The following is a 21,014-nucleotide window of genomic DNA, read 5'->3' as shown; positions in this document are numbered from 1 at the left end:
AACAAAGTAAAGGACCCGCTCTTTGGCGCTCGGCGCCCCCAACAACCCGACGCCTGTGTGCACCGCACACCCTGCACAATAGGTAAAGCCGCCTCTGTTTAGCCAATAATCAAAGTTATGCCTTTACAAAACCATATTATTTAAAAAATATAAGGAGTACCATGTGTCATAATTATTTTAATCTCCTTTATATACACGTAAAAAAAATTTGTTTAGTAAATATATGTATTTCTTAATCCACCCAATCATTGGAAAATGATTCATGGTACATATTTAAAAATATCTATTAACGACACTGACAAGTCGATCAAATTCAAACTTGTCATATTACCAATTACTTTTAATGGGAAATAAGCCACAATTTTACTAAAAAAATGATTTTATTAACGTTTCGAAGCCCAAATCGGGTTTCGTTGTCAAAATACAAAATAGTGTATTTTGTATTTTGACAACGAAACATGATTTGGGCTTCGAAACGTTAATAAAATCATTTTTTTAGTAAAATTGTGGCTTATTTTCCATTAAAAGTAATTGATTATAAAAATGCCACAAGAAAATAGCTTCAGAACAACATTGTCATATTACACTTTTGTTTATCATTAAAAATTAAATGATGGTTGTGAATTGTATTGGTGTTATTTAATATTCTAGCAAAATACATAATCAGCAAAAATCTTATTTAAAACATGCGAACCGTTTTTGCAATCACTACACTTGTTTAAACTAAAGTCCTGGATGTATTTTATTCAAATTTGGACATACCAGCAACTTGTCAAGTATTTTCCAATTTTACTGCATGCAAAACCGTTCGTATAATTTTCATTCTAATAAAGAGATCTTTGAGCAAAATAGAGATCTTTGAGCAAAATAGGGATCTTTGAACATTTGATGTCGACAAATAATTTCGAGTATTCGAAATATTTCGTCCCACTTCTTTTAACACGCCCTGTATATACATATTACATTCATTTTATTTGCCTTTGATAGAGTAAAATCCAATATTCTTTCTCCAAAATTCAATATTCAGGAAATTAAATATTTTTACTTTTCAAGCGATCGGAATTAAATATTAACGCCCCACTGTTTGAGACCCACTGATCATCTCGTTAATTGCATATCGGCCGTTATAGGGTAAAAGGACTTTAGATAAATTGGCGTGTCGTGGAATGCATGTTGTAGATTCCCCACGTCTATCCATTTATCGTCCGTTTACTTTGTAAATTGTAGAAAGCTCTGATTTAGGTTGCAACCATAATTTGTTTTCCAACGTAAAAAATCTTTAGATCTCCAGCTCTTTGGATTTCGTTTTCCTTTTAAATCAATAATTGCAAAGAATTGCTCAACTAATTCAATTATCAGCCTTACAATTAATTTAACTCTGTCGATTATTTAATAACATCGTCTCCATAAGCAATAAAATGATAAATTAATTATATTTCCTTATAAAACGATACGCCAATGTGTATAGTTGATTTTTCTGAAATCAGAAAACAACTCTATCAACAAAAATTTGCTTGTTTGCCTATTTTTTGCTGAATTCTTCGCCATTTCGGCATTTTCCGTTCCAATAAGATTTTTTCGCGCTGCTCGCATAGATTTATTTTAATATTTATATTGAAGATGTCCTTGATTTTATAGAAGCTATTGACCTATTCATAGACGTACTCAATTGTAATCGGAACTCTCAAGGTAAAGAAGACCTACCTATACGTATGTCGCCGTCGTGTTGTGGGTAAACATTTCCGTAGAGAAAAAAAGTCAGGTGTGCGACAGTGTGCCTGTATGCTTGTTCTACTCGGCGAATAGTATGGCTCGTTTAACGTTTCCACTTTTATGGCTATTTTTTTTGTGCTGTCATTTTTTTCCTCTAAAAAAGCCTGTATATTAAAATGAATCAAAAAATTGTAAATTCCGTTTGAAAACTAACTCTTGACGTAAACTCGATAAGTCTTCTTTAGCCTGTTTGCATCCACACCTGAACAAAGACCTCCCCATGAGTTCTCCATTCTTCTGATTTGTGCTATTTGGTGCCAGTTTCTCCCCAGTCTTCATCTACTACCACTGTGCTCGCGTGGTCTCCAATTTACAAGGTTTATCGTCCACCTTTCGTCCTTTTCTAGTGCCACTAACCACCCAGTTAGATCTGGTTAGATTTCAGTAGCGCAATTCTTCCAATTTCATCTTTCACCTTGGTCCTGCTTCGCAAGTCCTCATTTCGTATATGTTCTCTCGGCGATACTCCTAACATAGCTCGTTCGATAGAGCTGTGTTTAGCCATCTACTGGCTGATAACTCTGTAAGTGCCACGTTCTCCATTCCATAGGTCATAACTGGTAGAATACAACTGTTGAATACCGTTTTCTTTAGAGTTATTGGCATCTTTTGGTTTTTCAACACAACAGTCTTCCTACTGCTGCCCATGTCCTTCGAATTCTTCTCTTTATTCCTTCCATTTGATATACTCTTCCGACACTTTCGATCCCGCTTCCATAAAGTCGATAGTGATATTTTGGTTTGTCGTCACTTTTGTTTAGTGTTTTGTGCTCCTTTAGCATGTAGATTAGTTCCTTTGTATTGTTTCCTATAAGTACTATGTCATGGGCAAATCTTCTTCTTCTTCTTCTTCAGGTGCCGTGTCCGTATTCAGACGTTGGCTGTCATCATGTTTATAAGTTCCTGAAACCTCTCTCTATCGGCTGCTGCGCGAAATAATTCTTCTACCGTGGAACCACACCATTGTCTAATATTACGTAACTATGAAAGTTTCTTTCGACCAATCCATCTCTTTCTTTCCACTTTTCCTTGTATTATAAGGCGAAGTAGATGGTATTTAGGCCCTCTAATTATATGGCCAAAGTATTCTGTTTTTCTCCTCTTTATGATGTTTATGAGCAGACGTTCTGAATTCATCATTTGGAGAACATTTTCATTGGAACTGTGCGAAACATTTTCATTGGAATCTTTAGGATTCGTCGATAACACCACAATTCGAATGATTCTAATTTATTTAGCATTGTGGTTTTTAACGTCCATGTCTCACAACCATACAATAATATAGATCACACGTAACATTTTAGGACCTTCTTGCGAATCTTCATCGACAGGCTTCGGTTACATAAAACTGGTTTCCAGGTCATAAAAGCCTTACGTGATATTTCAATTCTGGTTATTGCCAAGGTATTTAAAATTGTTTACTCGTTCTATCTCCTCTCCATCAAGAGAAAGCACGCCTTGATTTACATTTATCTTTCCAACTGCCATCCACTTTGTCTTTGAAATATTTATTTTTAGGCCTTTCCGATAACTTGCTTCACTGACTAGATTTACTAATGTCTGGAGATCTTCTAAATTTTCTGCAAGAATGGCTGTGTCGTCAGCATATCTGATATTGTTGATTACTTCTCCGCCCAGTCTTACTCCCTCTTGTCTGTCGTCCAAAGCCTCCCTAAAGATTTCTTCAGAGTACAGATTAAAGAGACTGAGTGACAAAACACAACTCTGTCGAACACCACGTTTGAGGAGCAAATCTAATGTAAGAGTAAATAATTTTGGAGAGATATTGTATCCCTATCTAACCCCTCTTTCCTATCTTATTTTGCTTGTTGTTTGATTTTCTGCTACGTTTATTTGCATAGTTGCATTGTCGTATATTATGTATTTTAGTAGTATTCTATTAGGTCTGGATCCCGCGTATGAAAAAAAAGTTGATTAATAGCAAGCTGAAAATTTGTTAATAGCTTAAGGGTGTCTAGTCGGACAAACTTTGATATATGGGAACACTGGAACAGGGGAAGTTTTAATTGTGGAACAGGTTAAAAATTTGGAACGGTCAGAGCACGAAAAAGGCACATGTATTTTGTCCGACAGAACAGACTTAAACTCTCCGAACAGAGATTAAACTCTCAGGCAAAAATCAGACTGCTATTTATCACCAAATAGGCGTTTTAATGAGTGGAACATGTAGAATATGTCAAATGACAGGAATTATGACAGGTGATAAATAGCAGTCTGATTTTTGCATGAGAGTTTAATCTCTGTTCGGAGAGTTTAAGTCTGTTCTGTCGGACAAAATAAATGTGCCGTTTTCGTGGTCTGACCGTTCCAAATTTTTAACCTGTTCCACAATTAAAACTGCCCCTGTTCCAGTGTTCCCATATATCAAAGTTTATCCGACTAGACACTCTTAAGCTATTAACAAATTTTCAGCTTGCTATTAATCAACTTTTTTTTCATACGCGGGATCCAGACCTATATATCTAGACTGAATCCTTGCGTTATTCGTTTCTTCTAATACGGCTCAGAGTTCTATGGAGTCGAATGCCTTATTGTAATCTACAAATGTCCAATGAAGGGTATAATAAGTGTATGTATTGTCGGTAGGTGTTCTATGGTACTATAACCTTTGCGAAATCCCGCTTGTTCAACAGGCTGCTAACTATCGAACTTATTTCATAGTCTGTTGGTAAGCAGTTTGTACGCATGTGCATGTGGTTACAGTCTTTCGAGTTTGTGTTTGTCTCCTTTTTGTGTAGTAAAAATACCTACGCATTTTTCTAAGAGGTTGAAATAGCACCCCAAAAAGAAGCACTGGTTCAGTAAGATTTTAACTGCCTCCAAAGTAGTTTGACCTCCAGCTGAAATCATCTTTTTTGTTATTCCATCGTCTCCATGAGTTGTTTCATTCATTTTTCACCTGTTTAAAGCATTTATAACTTCCTCGTCAATAAGTCTATTACAAAAAATTTGTATTTAATCCAGTTTGTTGTATGTATTACCATAAAATAATGACAATAGGCTATTGATTATCTATTGTAGAAAGGAACTACAACGTTAACGGGGTTTTATTGTTTAATATAGTCAATGGATCTCTAGCTATGAAAAAACCGCGGAGTGCTACCATCTAAAGGGGTGCGTTTTTGAGAAAGGGGTGAATTAGTCCCTAGGCACAGGGCGAATTAGGGTGAGTTCTATGCACTTTTGGTGCAAACACGTCTACAGGAAAATTCTTCCAGGTTAAATTTACTATTGAAATATTACATTTCAAAGTGAAAAAATTTTGTTTTGCAAAAATATATTCAAAAGAAAAGCAAGAAAACAACACGAAAGATAGCAATTTTGTTTTTTGCCCCATAACTTTTTCCCATGGGAATATAGGTATAGGCATTGCTTTACAGAAAAAACACTTCCATCCTTCCTCTTTAAAATGATATTTGGTAGAAGTCTCTATAATTTATAGTTTCCAAAATATGGTTTTTCAAACTTCGATACTCACAGCGATTTTGACCCATTTTCCTTGTTGCTTCGCCAACATTATTCTGTAACTTTTTTCTACGCAGCTTTAGGTATACGCAATGGACATTTAATAGGAAGAAAAGTCAATTGCCTTTAAAATGGTCTATTGTAGAAGGCTGTATGACTATTTTTAAGCAAGATATGGTTTTTGAAATTTGTATATTTTTAATGATTTTTGATATATTTTTCGATTATTTTTAAATTTCTCATTTTAACTTTTTTTATTGTCTATTTAGGTATATACATTGTGCAATGAAAAAGAAAACCTATTTTCTTTACTTTAAAATGGTGTATTGTAAGAAATTCTAGGACTATTTTTAAACAAGATATGCGTTCTCAAAATGTGCCATATACACATGCCACAGGTCCCAGTAAGCTGGAAGCATATGCGAACTTTTTTATTATTAACTTTATGAAAAAAAATTATTCCTTATAAAATGCTCTGCATAATCTAAAACCTGAGATGCAATCATCAGATATAAAATTTTATCAATAGTGTACGAGGTATGTTAAAAAATATGAATTTCGCTCAAGAGTGAAGTACCTTTATATTTCACAATATCGAAAAGTGTTATTAAGAAAAGTTATTTGGAATTAAAAATTATGTTATAATATGCAGCTGTATTCTTCTAATTGAAAAAAATAAAAACATTTAAAATTTTTTTCAAATTACGGATACTTTTGGATATCCTACGGATATCTTGTCTAAACATAGTCATAGAATTTTTTGCAATACACCATTTTAAAGTAAAGAAAATAAGCTTAGTTTATTGCATAATGTATATATTTAAATGTACAAGAAAAAAAGTCATAAGAAGAAATTTAAACAATAATATCAAAAATCATCAAAAGTATAAAACCTTGAAAAAGCATAACTTGCTTAAAAATAGTCCTACAAGCTTATACAATAGACCATTTTAAAGGTAATTCACTTCTCTTTCTACTAAATGTACCGTTGCATATACCTAGAAATGCATAGAAAAAAGTTACAGAACAATGTTTGCGAAATAATGGGGAAAATGGCCCTAAAAATGCTGTGAGCGGCGAACTTTTAAAAATCCTCTTTCGGAAAATATAAATCCTAGTGACTTCTACTGAACGTTATTTTAAAGAGAAAGGACTGAAGTTATTTTTCGCTGAAGCAATACCTATATCTATATCCATGAGGAAAAAAGTTATGGGGCAAAAAACAAAATTGCTTTCTTTGGTGTTTTTTTCTTGCTTTTCTTTTGAATATATTTTTGTAAAAAAAATATTATTGACTCTAAAATATGATATTTCAATAGAAAATTTAACCTGGAATAATTTTCCTGTAGACGTGTTTGTACCAAAAGTCCATAGAACTCACCCTAATTCACCCTGGGCCTAGGGACTAATTCGCACCTTTCTTAAAAACGCACCTATTTAAATGGTAGCACTTCGCGGGTTTTTCAAATAAAGAGGTCCATTGACCATATGAGACAATAAAATCCCATTAACGTTGTAGTTCCTTTTAACTCTCTTATTTTGAACATAATCAATAGCCTACAAGCAGCCTTCTGCTCAGCAGTCGATGAGTTCCCTTAGAACGTGCCTGTCCCAAGAAGGATTAAACCTCTTCAAATGGATCTCAAATCTATAACGCGTAAAATAAGTTTCGAACGCTAAATTATTAATTAAAGATAACTCATCATCAATTAGCATTTCAATAACAAACGACAAGTAAATTCCATTTAATCAAATAATAATTTAATTATCCAGTGTTGACGCTACTCCAGACGTTGCTTCGAACGCCATAATTGTTTCCTGTATTCAGATTTGAATTTCATCGCATTTAAATGCCTTAATTAACTTACGAGACAACTTCCACGCAAGAAAATATTAACAAGAAAATTTAATACACTTTTAAACGTTTATTTTTAAAAGGATTTTCAAAAATATGCGCAATCGATTCCCTCAATATTTTTAGGCCATCTTTAGATCAGTTTTCTTCGCGTATCACGGTGTTTGGGCAGACTACTTTCGATCTTTATTTGCAAAAGGTGAGGATAATGAACCACCAACAAACAAAATGACGATAAACGAAACAAAAAAGAATGAAGAAGCTGAGGTAAAGGAAGTAAGGAAATTAAAAAATAGATAATCACCAGGAGAGGACAGAATATCAAATGAACTCCTACCACAAACAGCAGACCAGAACAGAATACCACAAGGGTGGAGATCAAGCATCCTAATACCTCTCATCAAAAAGGGAGACAAATCGGACCCGGAGAATTGCATAGGAATTAATTTATTAAACACAACATTCAAATTAACAACCAAAGTGATGACAAACAAACTGAATGAAATTATAACACTAACAAAAGAACAAGAAGGTTTTAATCAGGAAGATCAAAATAAGATACAACAAGAAATTAAAATATAATCTATCATGACAGAAGTCAACTATACGGGCTAGACCTGAATAAAAAAACCAAATACATAATCAGTAAGCACCCAATATTAACCACTCAGCCATTGGTAAACAATCAACTAATTGGTAAACGAAGTCAAAATTCCCAAGATAATCGCCAAAACCTGGAACGTTTAAGTACCGCAAGAAGACGACGATGGTCATCATCAGTCACCTATCCCCACTGTTGGATATAGGCACCTTTCTATCATTTCCAATGATCCAGGACTCCTCAGCCAATTGTGGAGGTATGAGACAGGCTATGCTCCACATAGTGGTGCCATCCAAAAGTCTCACAGTCCAACTTCTTCTTCTAGACCGTAGAAGATGCTCCCTGGTGGTCACTATCTGCTTGGATTGGCAGATGACCCACGGTTCCGTCTGTGATGAGGAGGAGGAAACCTCTTCACATGTTCTGTGGAATTGCCCAGCATTGGCCTACCAGAGGTGACAGATCCCGAGTTCAGCCTTTATGCAGCCGAGTCAGGTGAGTGAGTTGCCCTTAAGACACTTGTGGCTTTCTGTGAGGCCATAATGTTGCTGAACGATTACACGTTCGTTCTCCTGAGCGCCAAAGAGGAGCTCAGATTTGCAGCTCCTGCTGATTATAATATCAGACATGGGAGCCTGATGCAGCCTGGACCTCAGAAATGGCGAAGACCACGTTCTTATGGACATAGGCGTAACCAAGGGGGTTTTGGGGGGTTATAACCCCGCCCACCCCCAATTGGATGTACTTCGAGCTCTGTACGCTTAATACCATTTACTATTCCATACCCCCAGAAGACCATCAAGTAGTTGTAACCCTATATTAACTTTTAACTGTTTGTAACTATATTAACGTGTTATTTCTTTGTTATCCTCATCATTTCTCCCAAGCCGTTATAAAATTCTGTATACTGCAACCTTTTTCTGACATTCCGTTGGGGATTATAAATTTATATAGACGGAGTATAGTAATACATCAAATCTGACCTCCCTGTATGTTATTTGTTATTTATTTACTTCTGGTTAATGTTGCAGTTAACCATCCATAGATAAGTGTGGGAACACATAACGAATCTAAAAATAATAATATAATAAAAAAAATAATGTTGACATCGACTAATTTGATTCGTTTTTTATTTCCGCTTCCTGCTATATTTATGTTTATTCAACTAATTGACTTTTTTATTACCTTATCCTGTGATTTGAGTTCGAATTTTCATTCATTTTTTATCACATTATGTATATAGAAATGCATTATTTCAGTCACACAGCTGTTTCGGAAATCGACAAAGATTTGTTATTTTAACTATTTGTTATTTAAACGTTTTACCTGTCTGTTGTTTGGATTCAGAAACTTCAGAAAATGATGGAATGATTTTTTCCACCTACCTCTACCGAAAGTATACTTTTCCTGACCTGATTGTAGGGAGCAAAGTTGTACTTTTCCTCGCTAGGGAGGAAAAGTAAAAGTGACGTCATGGTATGTCATTGATGAAATAACTTATTTGACACCCTATACAATATTCTATTATCTATTACGTAAGCATCTATACATTTTAACGTTTATTTATAAAACACCCTGTATTTTGCAGAATGGTAAAAAACAGTAAATTGTTATTTTGATTTAAAAATGTTTACATTAATAATTTGACTTATATTTGACAGTTGACAGTTATATTGTACCTACTTGTTAGTTTTAGTTCTAATAAATTTTGTTGGTTAGTTACATAAATAAATTAAGTAAAAATGAAAAAAATGACTTGTTATTTGAGGAAAGTGGAAAACCATAAATGTATAACATGGGAGTAAAGTGCCTTTTCCTCCCTTGTTATACAAATAGCTATAATTAACTTTTTCTTATTGATGTTAACTTTTACTTCTTCGTTTCTGCTGATCGTCGTTTGTCGAATCTTCTTCCAACTAGTTTTGAATATCGTTCAACTCTTTTTTCATAGATAAATTTTTTCTTTTGCTATTACAATTTTTGATTTTTCTGTACCATTACCATATTTACTATTTTTATACAAACACTGAAAACTTTTGTTTTCAATACGACCAAAAAATGTATTATAAATTAATGTCACTACATCTAATGTAATACAGTCGGATTTGTGAGAAAATTGCAATACAATAACTTGGATCATATATTTTTTGCATGTAACAAATATGTGACACAAATAAATATATTGAATATGCAGCTATTGCAAGAAACGTTTATCCCCCATATAATCTGATGAACTTACTAGCTTTGAATAAACCGTCAATCTTTAGGATTCTTCTAGATTATGTTAAGTCGTGTAAATTGAAACTTTAGATCATAAAATTAGTCGTGTAAATTAATAATACCCCGTATCCCTACTTAGTCTGTGGTTAGTCACCCTGAACGACATGGGTGCGAAAAGTTTTTTTTTTCCCTTTCCTACCCTTGATTGTTCGATTGGATTTGATTTTAAGAAGTGTTTCTGGCTAAATGGGCGCAGTTCCCAATGGCCAAAATAGAAGAAGAAAAAAATGTCACTACAACTGTTTCGGCAGAGTGCCTGGTCACAGGAGCAGTACCGTGGGATAGAAGACATCGAGGAATACCACAACTTCGTTACATAAATGATGTAAAAGGCGTTCTGAGATAAGGCGAGTCAAAACATAATAAATGATAGGCTCTCAAACTTTTGGAGCACATGTTGGTTAGGTCCCGGGCTCACTATAGGTCTTTTCACTAGTTTTACTAAGATATGAAATTATGATTGGCAGATAATCAGACTCATGAACCGAAGAGAAGAATCGGTCTTGTGTGGACAGAATATGAAAAACTGAGAGAAACTTTTAAAAGGGAGCTGCCCACCTGCCTGAAGAGAAAAGTCTTAGATCAATGCATCCTCCCAATGTCGACATAGGGAGCAGAAGCACTAACTGAGTTTCACCAGAGAAGAATGGAGCGATCTGTCATTTTCTGGAGGAATATAGTACATTCTTTCACGGTTTTTGCTCTAAATTTTAAATAACCGCTTGGATTGACATGATATTTGGCATACGTATAGCTTACATGTCAAAGAAAAAAAGTGATATTGTGCCGATGTGTGCTTAGCAAAAATATAGCCTATAAAAAAGTAAAAAAATGGTGTACGCGTTAGGTCTCTGGATCTCGTAGAACCAGAGTTATAGCTAATGAAAAATAGATTCATATTCACCAAATTTCAAATAGAATATTTCGACGTGAAATATCCAAAAAATTAAGCACTTTTTGGGGAAAACTCATTTTAACTTTTTTAAAGTGTTTAAAAAAATATTTATTTCTGTTTTAACAAACTAGCATTAAATTTAAGCAAGTTACGCTCAAAATAAAGTTGGTCCCTTTTGTTGTTGCAAAAAAAATCGGGAAGACCACCCCCTAATTAGCAACTTAAATTAAATTAATCGTTACCGCTCCACAAATTATTTTACTTATGTTGTGTTTATGTGATCTGTAAGTTTCATCGATTCAAAGTGCTTATTTTTGAAAAAAATTGGTTTCAAAGTAAAATTTTTAAAAATTTTAATTTTGAAAAATATGCTTTTTTTTAAAATAACTTAAAAATTGTTAGAGATACCAAAAATCTCTAAAAACAAAAAAAGTCAGCATTGGTTTTCTGAATATCACGTATTTTTTTGTTTTTCTGTTAGACAAAAATTTATTAAGATTTGGTGTTTTTAAATTTGCATACATTCGTGATCAGTGACTCGTCCAACCCCTTTTAACTACAGCCCTTTCAATAATAAGGACTTTGAACAGATGAAACTTACAGATCATATAAACAATACATACACGGGTCAAGAAACTTGTGAAGTCGTAACGATTAAGTTCATTTAAGATACTAATTAGGGGGTGATTTTCTCGATTTTTTTACCAAAACAAAATAAGACTAACTTTATTTTGAGTGTAACTTGTTTACTTTTGATGCTAGAAATTTTTTTTATAAAACAAAAATGAAGCTTTTTTAAACACTTTAAATAAGTTGTAATGAGTTTTCCCCGAAATGTGCTTCATTTTTGGTTACTTCACGTTAAAGTATTCCATTTGGAATTTGACGAATATGAACCTATTTTTCATTAGCTATAACTCTGCTTCTACTAAGTATAGAGACGTGCTATATACACCATTTTTTAAATTATTTACAGGCTATATTTTTGCTAAGAATGTTTTTTCGACAAAATACTTACTATGTGAGTTATTTGCGAAAAACCGTTTAAAAGCGTGGTTATTTTGTCGAAAAAAATGAACATATTCACTGCCAAATAACTCGAAAAGTATTGACTTGGTGAAAAAACTCTATGGAACAGAAGTTACTTAAAATTAGCCAGTTTATCCATTTCCTGACTTACTGAAAACCACCCCAAGGGCAAAAGCACATATCGGCACAATATCACTTTTTTTCTTTGACTTGTTAGCTATGTGTATGCGAAATTTCATGTCAATCCAAGCGGTTCTTTAAAATTTAGAGGTTTTGCAATATTTTACCGTTAAAGAACGGACTAATAATTCTGCGTAATAAAATAAAAAACGAAGAGAGTCACCAACGTGACTGGCTCATCGAAGGGATAGCCAGACTAAAATGAATATGGGCAGGATATATGAAGACCTCAAATGCTAATAGATCTAAGTGCCACTTTTTACAAAAAATATCCTTTTATTGTTGCTAAGTGATCTATGTCCATATGCCAATGCACTGCTAAAAGGTCTATGTGCCAAACACTCCCCAAACGGCTACAAAAAATTTCAACAGATCTTTTAGCAGTGCATTGGCATAGGGACATAGATCACTTATCAACAATAAAAGTATTTGTAAAAAGTGGCACTTCATACATCTGTACAGGATTTATATTAGCATTCAAAAATAAGAGTACAGTGGAACCTCGATTATCCGTCAGGGCACCGGACCAAGGGTATGATGGATAATCGAAAAGACGGTTAACAGAACATTAAAAAATTGAAAATTGATAGTACAACTCTCCAATTTTTTTTATATCTATGTTTTGTTTTACAAGATAAGAGGAATTTTTGTTCATACAAACGAATCAATTTGGTTTAAAATATTCTGAAATCTTTGTTTTACTGATGCTTCACATTTTTCTTAATCCGCGTAAGATCATGCAATCTACTTTATTGGCTTCTTCTTGTCAAGAATACCACTCCATGAATTGTTGCATGTGCGATGCAGCTTCTCTAGCTTGTTTACGCAAAAATGTGTCAGTTCAGTCAGTTGCAATAACATCATCGACATCGCCACCATCATATTCCGAGTCTGTGTCAGCTTCTGAATCTGTTTCGTCCGCTTTTTTTGCCATTTCAATGGCAATCATCTGTCAGCAATTGATAGCCGTTTGCGTCCTTATCACAAATTAACGATTCGTTTATGTCATCTTTAGTCAACGAAAACAAAACAGTTGATTCAACCATAACTTCATTTGTTACCGCACTGTACATTTCAGCGAATTTCGTTTGGCTTATCGCAATACTTAAACAAAATGAATTGATGACCCAATTTTTGCTTATGTAGTCAATACAACTTACATACGGACCCTGACGGTTAACAGAGGTGACGGTTAATGGAGAGACGGATAATCGAGGTTCCACTGTAATTCATATCGATTTAATTTTTAAAGGTCTTAAACAAACATTATTGTTTATAGTAAAATAACTGGGTGACATTTATTTCCCAATGTAGGCCAATCGGTTCGAGAACACCTCAGTCAGCGATTTTGATATTATGAGTATTTCATGGTCACAATCGTGTCGTCAAAATCATAACAAAACAATTACGAGTTTATTTATAGATACGGAGAAAGTATTGCAGAGATCATTCTTTATTCATCATTCATTATTTAGACATCAAGTAGTTAGAATATAGACTTTGCCCACCAACTCGTTACTGATATATTTAGTATTGGCGAATAAATACATGTTTGATAAATAGTGTTTTGCAAGTCACCCCCTCGGGGGGGGGGGGGTAAACACCCCAACCACCATATGGCGATCTAGACCAAGGGGAAACCACAGAACAGAAAAAAGATGGCAAGATTTTGGAATTGGAAGAGAAGAAAGAAAATCGTTAGATGGAGAATGGTATAGGGAATGCGAGAGAAAAATATGGATTTGGAGATTTTACAGGGTCGTAATGGTAGACGTCGGCAGGAACGAGGTTTGGAGACATGGGACCACGCCCAGCTTCAAGAGGACATGGTGGAAATGGACAATAGTGGACAGAAGTGTAATCGTGAGTAACTTTTAAGCTATTTTTTTTATTGCATACAGTCTCACATACACGAATAATTTTCTTTTTTATTAAATATAATGTAAATGCATATAATTATTTTGGGATAAGTTAGGATTAATTATTTTTAAATATAGATATGTATTAGTAAATTAGGTAGTTTTTCATATTTCTATAAGTATAGTATTGAATAAGTAAATTAATTTTTATTAACTACAAAATAGAGATTATTAAGTTTATATTTTTAATGATAAAACAAGATTTCTTTTTGCAATGCGTTAGCAGATAGAACAATTAAAAGTATTTTTCTACAGTCTACAATTAAATACATAATATGCAAATATGTAAGTGTCTAGTTACATGAATGTACTATTTACATGTAGGAAACGTTGAAAAAAAAATGCAAAATAATGACTTTATTGTGCGGATTATCAGCATTTCAGGTCTTCATATAGCTAGAATGACAAATGGACGATGGATTAGATTAAAGAGGTTATTAAAATGGAAACCAAGGGTAGACAAGAAAAGGGTCAGTCAACCACTTTAGGTAAACGATGGAATAACGATTTAAGAAAGCTAAAAAAAACTGGTAGAAAGTAGCGCAAGCTAGACGGGGCTGGAAACACGGGAGGAAGCCTATGTTCAGCAGCGGACTTTAAGGTTGTATGATGATGATATAATTTTTTAAGGATAAATCCACGTTTTAAATAATTTTTCAGTTATATCTATCAATATAAAAAAATAGGTAGAAAGATGCGTAGTTATTACAATAGATCCTAATTGTCTATCTCTATACTTCTGATACAGTATTTAAAATAACGATCCGCCAGCAATAAAAGCATCATTTGTACCGTTATCTGCAACGAAAAATACTTTCTTTTCCGTATGCAGGAATGCGATGCCATAATCGCATTATCAAAGCCGTTTGGACAAGTTCGCGAAGTGTTGCGATTCGATTCGGAACAAACGAATCGGTATGCGGACAACATTCTTCTCTTCGTCTGCCGCCGACTCAAAGAAGAAGAGTTCCAATTGAGCGATGCGGCGGTGCCCACCATCCATACATCGGCCAAGGTCATTTTCTTCACCGATGTCGTATATTTTTCTTCTTCAGCACGATGATCTTGGTTGGCGTTTCGACCGTTGCTAGTTACTCACTCCTGCTGCCTGCCTGCCACCTCTTTGTTACTCTTCGTCTAATTTAACCTCTGCAAATGACTGCATATCATTGCGACGTTGCCGCATATACTATTGAACTTTTATAATTAACGACTGGTTGACTAATAATATACTATTGAACGATTTAGGAAGGTGGTTAATCAGTTATTTATGTAGATTTTCGGTATCAATGAGATCCATGGTCTGATTAAAGACCTAGAATATAATTCAAGTACAATATGTACTCGATTATAAATTCACGATTGCAGATTGCACAGTTTTCATTACAATGGTCTTTATACAGGACTATACAAAGCAGAAAAATTATTTCTATATTAATATATTAATTTACCCCAACCAACTTCGAATACACTACAACATAAGATAAAAATGGGCAAGAGTTAAGGTTTTAAGACGTAATTGTATGCCTCATTGGCGAATAACATGTGTTTACCTTACCATAGAAAAATGTCAATAAGCACATTCATGTCTTACATACCTAAATGTCTTTCAGTTCAAATCAGATAGCATCATCTTCTAATAGCACTACAACCCCAGATGGGTCTTGGATGACTGCACAACCCGCTTCCATCTTAACACTTTAACTGCCAGGTAAATTCAGAGTAAATTTTGTACCAGGTCTTCTGGGCCAGAATATTTTTTTCATATTAATTACTCTATTTGTGTTTGTTTTTAGCAAAAATCATAAAAGCAGATTTGTTTTTTGGGTATTTTTGTAAAAATTGCTGTGTCCTCATTTGGTACACGCGGCCTGCGATGGTGAAATTGTTCCTAATGTCTAGTTGCAGGCCATGAGTACCATAGATGCACACTTAAGGTCAAATAGTCCGTTATCTTAGGGAAGGTCCTAAAAGAAAACCTGCAGCCATTGTCGAGTACAATAACGCAAACGCATTTGTGGACATGTCAGATCAAAAGACAGCTTACTCAAACTGCTTATGAAAGTCTGTCAAATGATCCAGAAAAGTGGCATTTCAGATGATTACTGATACTTCACTGGTGAATACTCTAATTATTTTCAATAACATCAATCAAAGCAAAATGTCAGTTACAAAATTCAAAGAAAATATGTGCATGCAACTCCTTCAAAGTAGTAATCTACTTCTTCCTGTACAAGTTCAAGCCAAACATGAACTTACTCAAAATGCTTTGAACAAAAGAGGCAGATACACGATTTGTTACAAAAAAAACTCTGAACTCCATGGTCGAAATTATGCTATAAAAAACACAAAATGAATAACACTGGTATGCAACGGAAGTGAAGACAGCCCTTTTATGTGCTTAGAATGTTTCTTTGCCAACCATGTTTTTACAAAAAAATAACTAAAACATGTACAGCCGGTTCCTAAAAAAACTGATACGACTCTTAGTAAGATTTGATCATGTTGAGCAGTGTATTTGATTGATCTGACATTATATTTATTATGACAGACAAATAATAAAATAAACAAACAACCGACAACTGATTACATATTATGTTAATTCATAAATTGTACTAATTATTAAGGTCTAAATGTTTATATTATTTTGAATTCCTGTATTTTATAAAGAGTATATAAATGATAGTTTTTACATCAAATAGATCACATAATTATTGTAAACGTGGATTATACAACAAAACAAATTAGTATTAAATTCAGCCCTGTAATTTATTAAAATAAATATAGAAGTTTTCAGGGACTTTCAGCCCACGGTAATAATGTAGTCTTTCATTCTGAGTTTAAATTTTTCAAAAATATTTATTAGTTTTCTCAGGATTCGAAAAAAATGAATAGAATTAAAATACATTGAGAATTTTGACATGCGTCACAATGTTGCCTTAACTCAATGTAAAATTCTAAACTGTTGAATTCCAGCTTCCCTAATTATTTGACATCAAAAGACATTAGAAACTATTTGTAGAGGATTGAAATCTGTATTGAAAACAACTGTTAAAATTGGTCTACGTAATTAAACATAATCCAAAATTTTGTAAAAATGTAATTCATTTCAGTTTTCAGCCCAAACTTAGGCCACACACAATGCAATAATGTTCACATTTTTGAACTGTCAATATTTTTATTTTATCATCTATTGTTTAAAAACAATACAGTTGATAAGATACCCTCAGTTGCGGAGAAAGTATTAATAATAAAGATTAATAATAAAGTCTAATAACCGTGGAACAGAATAAGCTATCTGACAAATTTTAAGATTTGGCAGTGACATTGACAGAATGTAAATATTAAGTATTTATCTTTCAAAATACACTGCTCAATTTTCTACAAAATACGCTTCAAGAGTCGTATCAGTTTTTTTTGGAACCAGGTGTACAATAAAATTGACTCTCAGTACCTACCTAATTTTCTAGTTAAAAAATACTACATTCTATGTTACTTTTGATTATAATATGCGGTACTGTCATAAAAATAAAAAAGTTAATGTATAGTTAATTTTCATTTTATTATCCCTTATTTTATACCTTTAAAAATTAAAAAAATCCCAGGATATTTTTAAACGTTATAGTTCTACGCCAGACTCAATGATATTCCCATTTAAATACCCGGTAAATGTATACCAACTACGGACACATGGCTGAAACGCTGATAAAACCTGTGTCCAATATATGGTACACATGGCAGAGAACTAAAATTGCCTGTGTCCATATATGGTACACATGGCAGTTAAAAACGGTCGTCCACGATAGCTGAGTTACTGGGCACCCCCCTTGTCCTTAAATATTACCATGGTATCACTCCACCGTCTGAAGTGCCTGGTGCCTGGTCTACTCTTCGATATTTTGGTTACGTTGCATTTCTTTTGAGAGCAATCAACTTTTGTGCTTATCTTGAAATAGTCTATCTATTAGATAATGATGATTGACGAATGAAAGAATGCCTTGTCGCGCTTTACTTTAATAAATACGTAACTTATACATCAGTTTAAAAACAATAAAAATACTATTACATAAACAAACACACCATTATCATTCAACAGTAGCCTGTTTTATTTTAAAATTATCTTCCGTTTGATGTAATTTCGTACTTCCGCCTTGTCTCAGGTGACGATGACTCAGAAAAGAAAGTTGGAAACTTACATTTTGGCTCGGATTTCGCTGTTTGTAAATCGTGGCGTCGTATTCTCGGAACGCTCAGCTGATCCTTGTTTACCAACTAATTATAGTAGGCAGTTGTTTTGTCAGTTGTGTGTAATGGCGCCGCGTTATTTTTAAATGCCGGTCTTTCCCCTTTCGCCGCTCACCTTGCTGCAAATTCCGCACGTATAAATACTATTATAGGCCAGACAAATTACGTTAAATTATCTTTAATGAATGAAAATGGCATTGTGCGGATGTAAAGTGACATTGTTATTGGAAATATGATGAAAAAACTGGAAAAACTACAGTTTCCCGGCTCTGACACTATTAATTGTGGTTTGTAATTTTCAAAAAATTGACATATTTGGCGGTAAATAAAAAATTGTGATAATATGTCCACATCACAAAGGAATGTGATAGAATAAATAACATCTCAAAAACTGTAGAGATGAGGATTAGGCTAGAAAATATCAGACAACCATGTGTCGAAAGCAAATAATGAAGCAACCGCAAAGAAGACTTGGCAGAGGCAAAGGATTCGGCAAGAGTGCTGGAAGAGCTTGAGGAAAAAGATACAATAAATGACTGGTGAGAAGCCAACAGTAAAGTTGTGGTACGACAGGGAGATCAAGCGCTAGAAAAATCGTCTGGGCCGAAAAAGGGCCTCCTAGGACTAGAACTTGGTGGTGGAATGATGAAGTGCAACAGAAGGTTGAAGAGAAGAAAGAAGATGAATAAAGTTATGATAGGTCTAACGCAGGTGAAGATAAGAAGATGTTCCGTTGGTGGTTAACGGAAACAATTAACTTAAATTAAAATAAGTGTAAAACAACGAACAGTAATATATTTATTTATTTTTGGTTACAAAAGTCGTGCTTATATCTCGTAAGAGGGTTTGATATTGTTTGGACCCAGCGAGGGTTGTATGACCGACCGATGCCTGCTGGGGTTGTGTATCGACTGATGTGGCTGAACTAAAAACACATGTCTGTGGTTTTACGTTGAAGACTAATTTATCGACATAAAGAGGCTGGCCATTTATCTGGTGTTTTAAAAGCTGAAAACACTTCTGTAGTTTTAAGAAGCGTCTTCGAATGCATTTAAAAAGTGATTTATTGACATAAGGTCTGATAAGGTAACTATTTAATGGGGAATTTGTTTCCCAGAAAAAAACATTAATTTTATACAATCTGGTTTTGTATTTTAGGAGCGAAACACATGTGAATTTTAAATGACCCATATTATTTTCGTTTAGAAAAGAAAGTTAATATTTAAAATTAGCAATTAAAAAATAATAAATGAAGCATGTCGCTATAGAGATATACAAGATAACAAAGAGTGAAGCAAAGCGAGCTGGAGCTACTGCTAAGGAAAATCGTCTGCACGGCTGTATGAAGAGGTGGAAACACCAGAGGGGATGAAAAGGTTCTTCTTCTTTATGTACCACGATATCCTTTCAGAACGTTGGTTACCATCATAGCTATCTTAATTAGTTTTATTCACTGTCACCCTAAATTGCATGCTTGTATCAATACCATACCAATCTCGCAAGATCCTCAACCATGAAGTCCTTCTTCGTTCTGGATTACATTTGCCTGCTATTTTCCCTTCCATATTTTGTAGCAACCTATATTTAGGACCTCTCATTACATGTCCGAAATACTACAGCTTTCTCTTCTTGTGTTTTTGAGAAGATTCAGGAAAAGAAGATGGACGTAGCTGACATGCAAATTTTACGGTGGATGCTGGATAAGACTAGGAGGGACAGGATCTGGAATATCTTGATTAGGGAAAGAGGCAGGGTGACTAGAGTCTCAAAAAAGATTCAAGAACAAAGTCTGCAATGGTTTTGGCCAAGTGAGCCGTAGAAATGAGGACTATGTAGTACAAAGGATGGAGCTATTAAAAATTGATGGAAGGAAAGGTAGAGGAAAAGATGGAAGGACTCTGTGGCAGATTTGTGAACATATTTGTAATTCTATTAGACAGACCGAGAAATTACCTAAAGAATGGCGGAGTATACCCCATATTTTTCAAATACAAAGTAAAGACAGTTAAACTGCTTTCTCTGAACTATTTTCTTTTCTTTTAGAATCAAGTAGATGGTAGTATCGTTTGGTCCGACAAATATCTTTTGGAGGAGGGTATATTATTACCGAACTTTAACAGATTATATTAATATCGGAGATGAACTTCAAAATACAACAGAAATAATTATTATTCTTAATGAACAAAATTGTTTTTGGGGATAATGCATCATCGTAGGATTCATATTCTAAACAGATAACAAGTAGATAAGTGGTCTTTTAACAACATTAACCGTGCTATTATCTAATTATTCGCGTCGATATGGTGCAATAGAGATGGTTCACAGCTGATTACCCTCCTGTATTATCCGTTTTGCTTTTGCTATTATTATACTCTGCTCGTTATTATTACAGGTTTATCTATGTAGTTATCTAGTTTGTATCGTAGCAGGACTAGATCGGCATTGTTTTGTTTTGGATATTTTGTTAACGGGCGTGTTATATTTATCTAATTGTCTGGATTTAGATCAGGTTATTAATATTTATTGAATCGACAGCTCACCTTAAGTATTGGATTTTTTTAACTGATTGATTTCTTGACCTAAATACCTACGCCAATCAGAGAAATTATATTCTTTTTCTGCTTTTTGAATTCCTTTTGTTCTATTAATTTTGACATTGTAGGGTTTCGAAAGTTTGATTGTTTGCTTTTTGTTGTTCATCTTCTGTCATTTAGCTATACCGTTTACATCCTCTTCGTATATTCTTGTGTA

General features: G+C 34.0%; 1 protein-coding gene across 4 annotated transcripts in view; it reads right to left on the bottom strand.

Annotated features, from left to right (window-relative positions):
• Positions 1-21,014, bottom strand: part of LOC114328901 (transcription factor AP-4) — a 400,385-nt gene that overhangs the window by 95,128 nt on the left and 284,243 nt on the right. The window lies entirely within an intron of this gene.

This window comes from Diabrotica virgifera, chromosome 3 (assembly GCF_917563875.1).
Source record: "Diabrotica virgifera virgifera chromosome 3, PGI_DIABVI_V3a".
Lineage (NCBI taxonomy): Eukaryota > Metazoa > Arthropoda > Insecta > Coleoptera > Chrysomelidae > Diabrotica > Diabrotica virgifera.
This window is presented reverse-complemented; position numbering and strand designations above follow the sequence as displayed.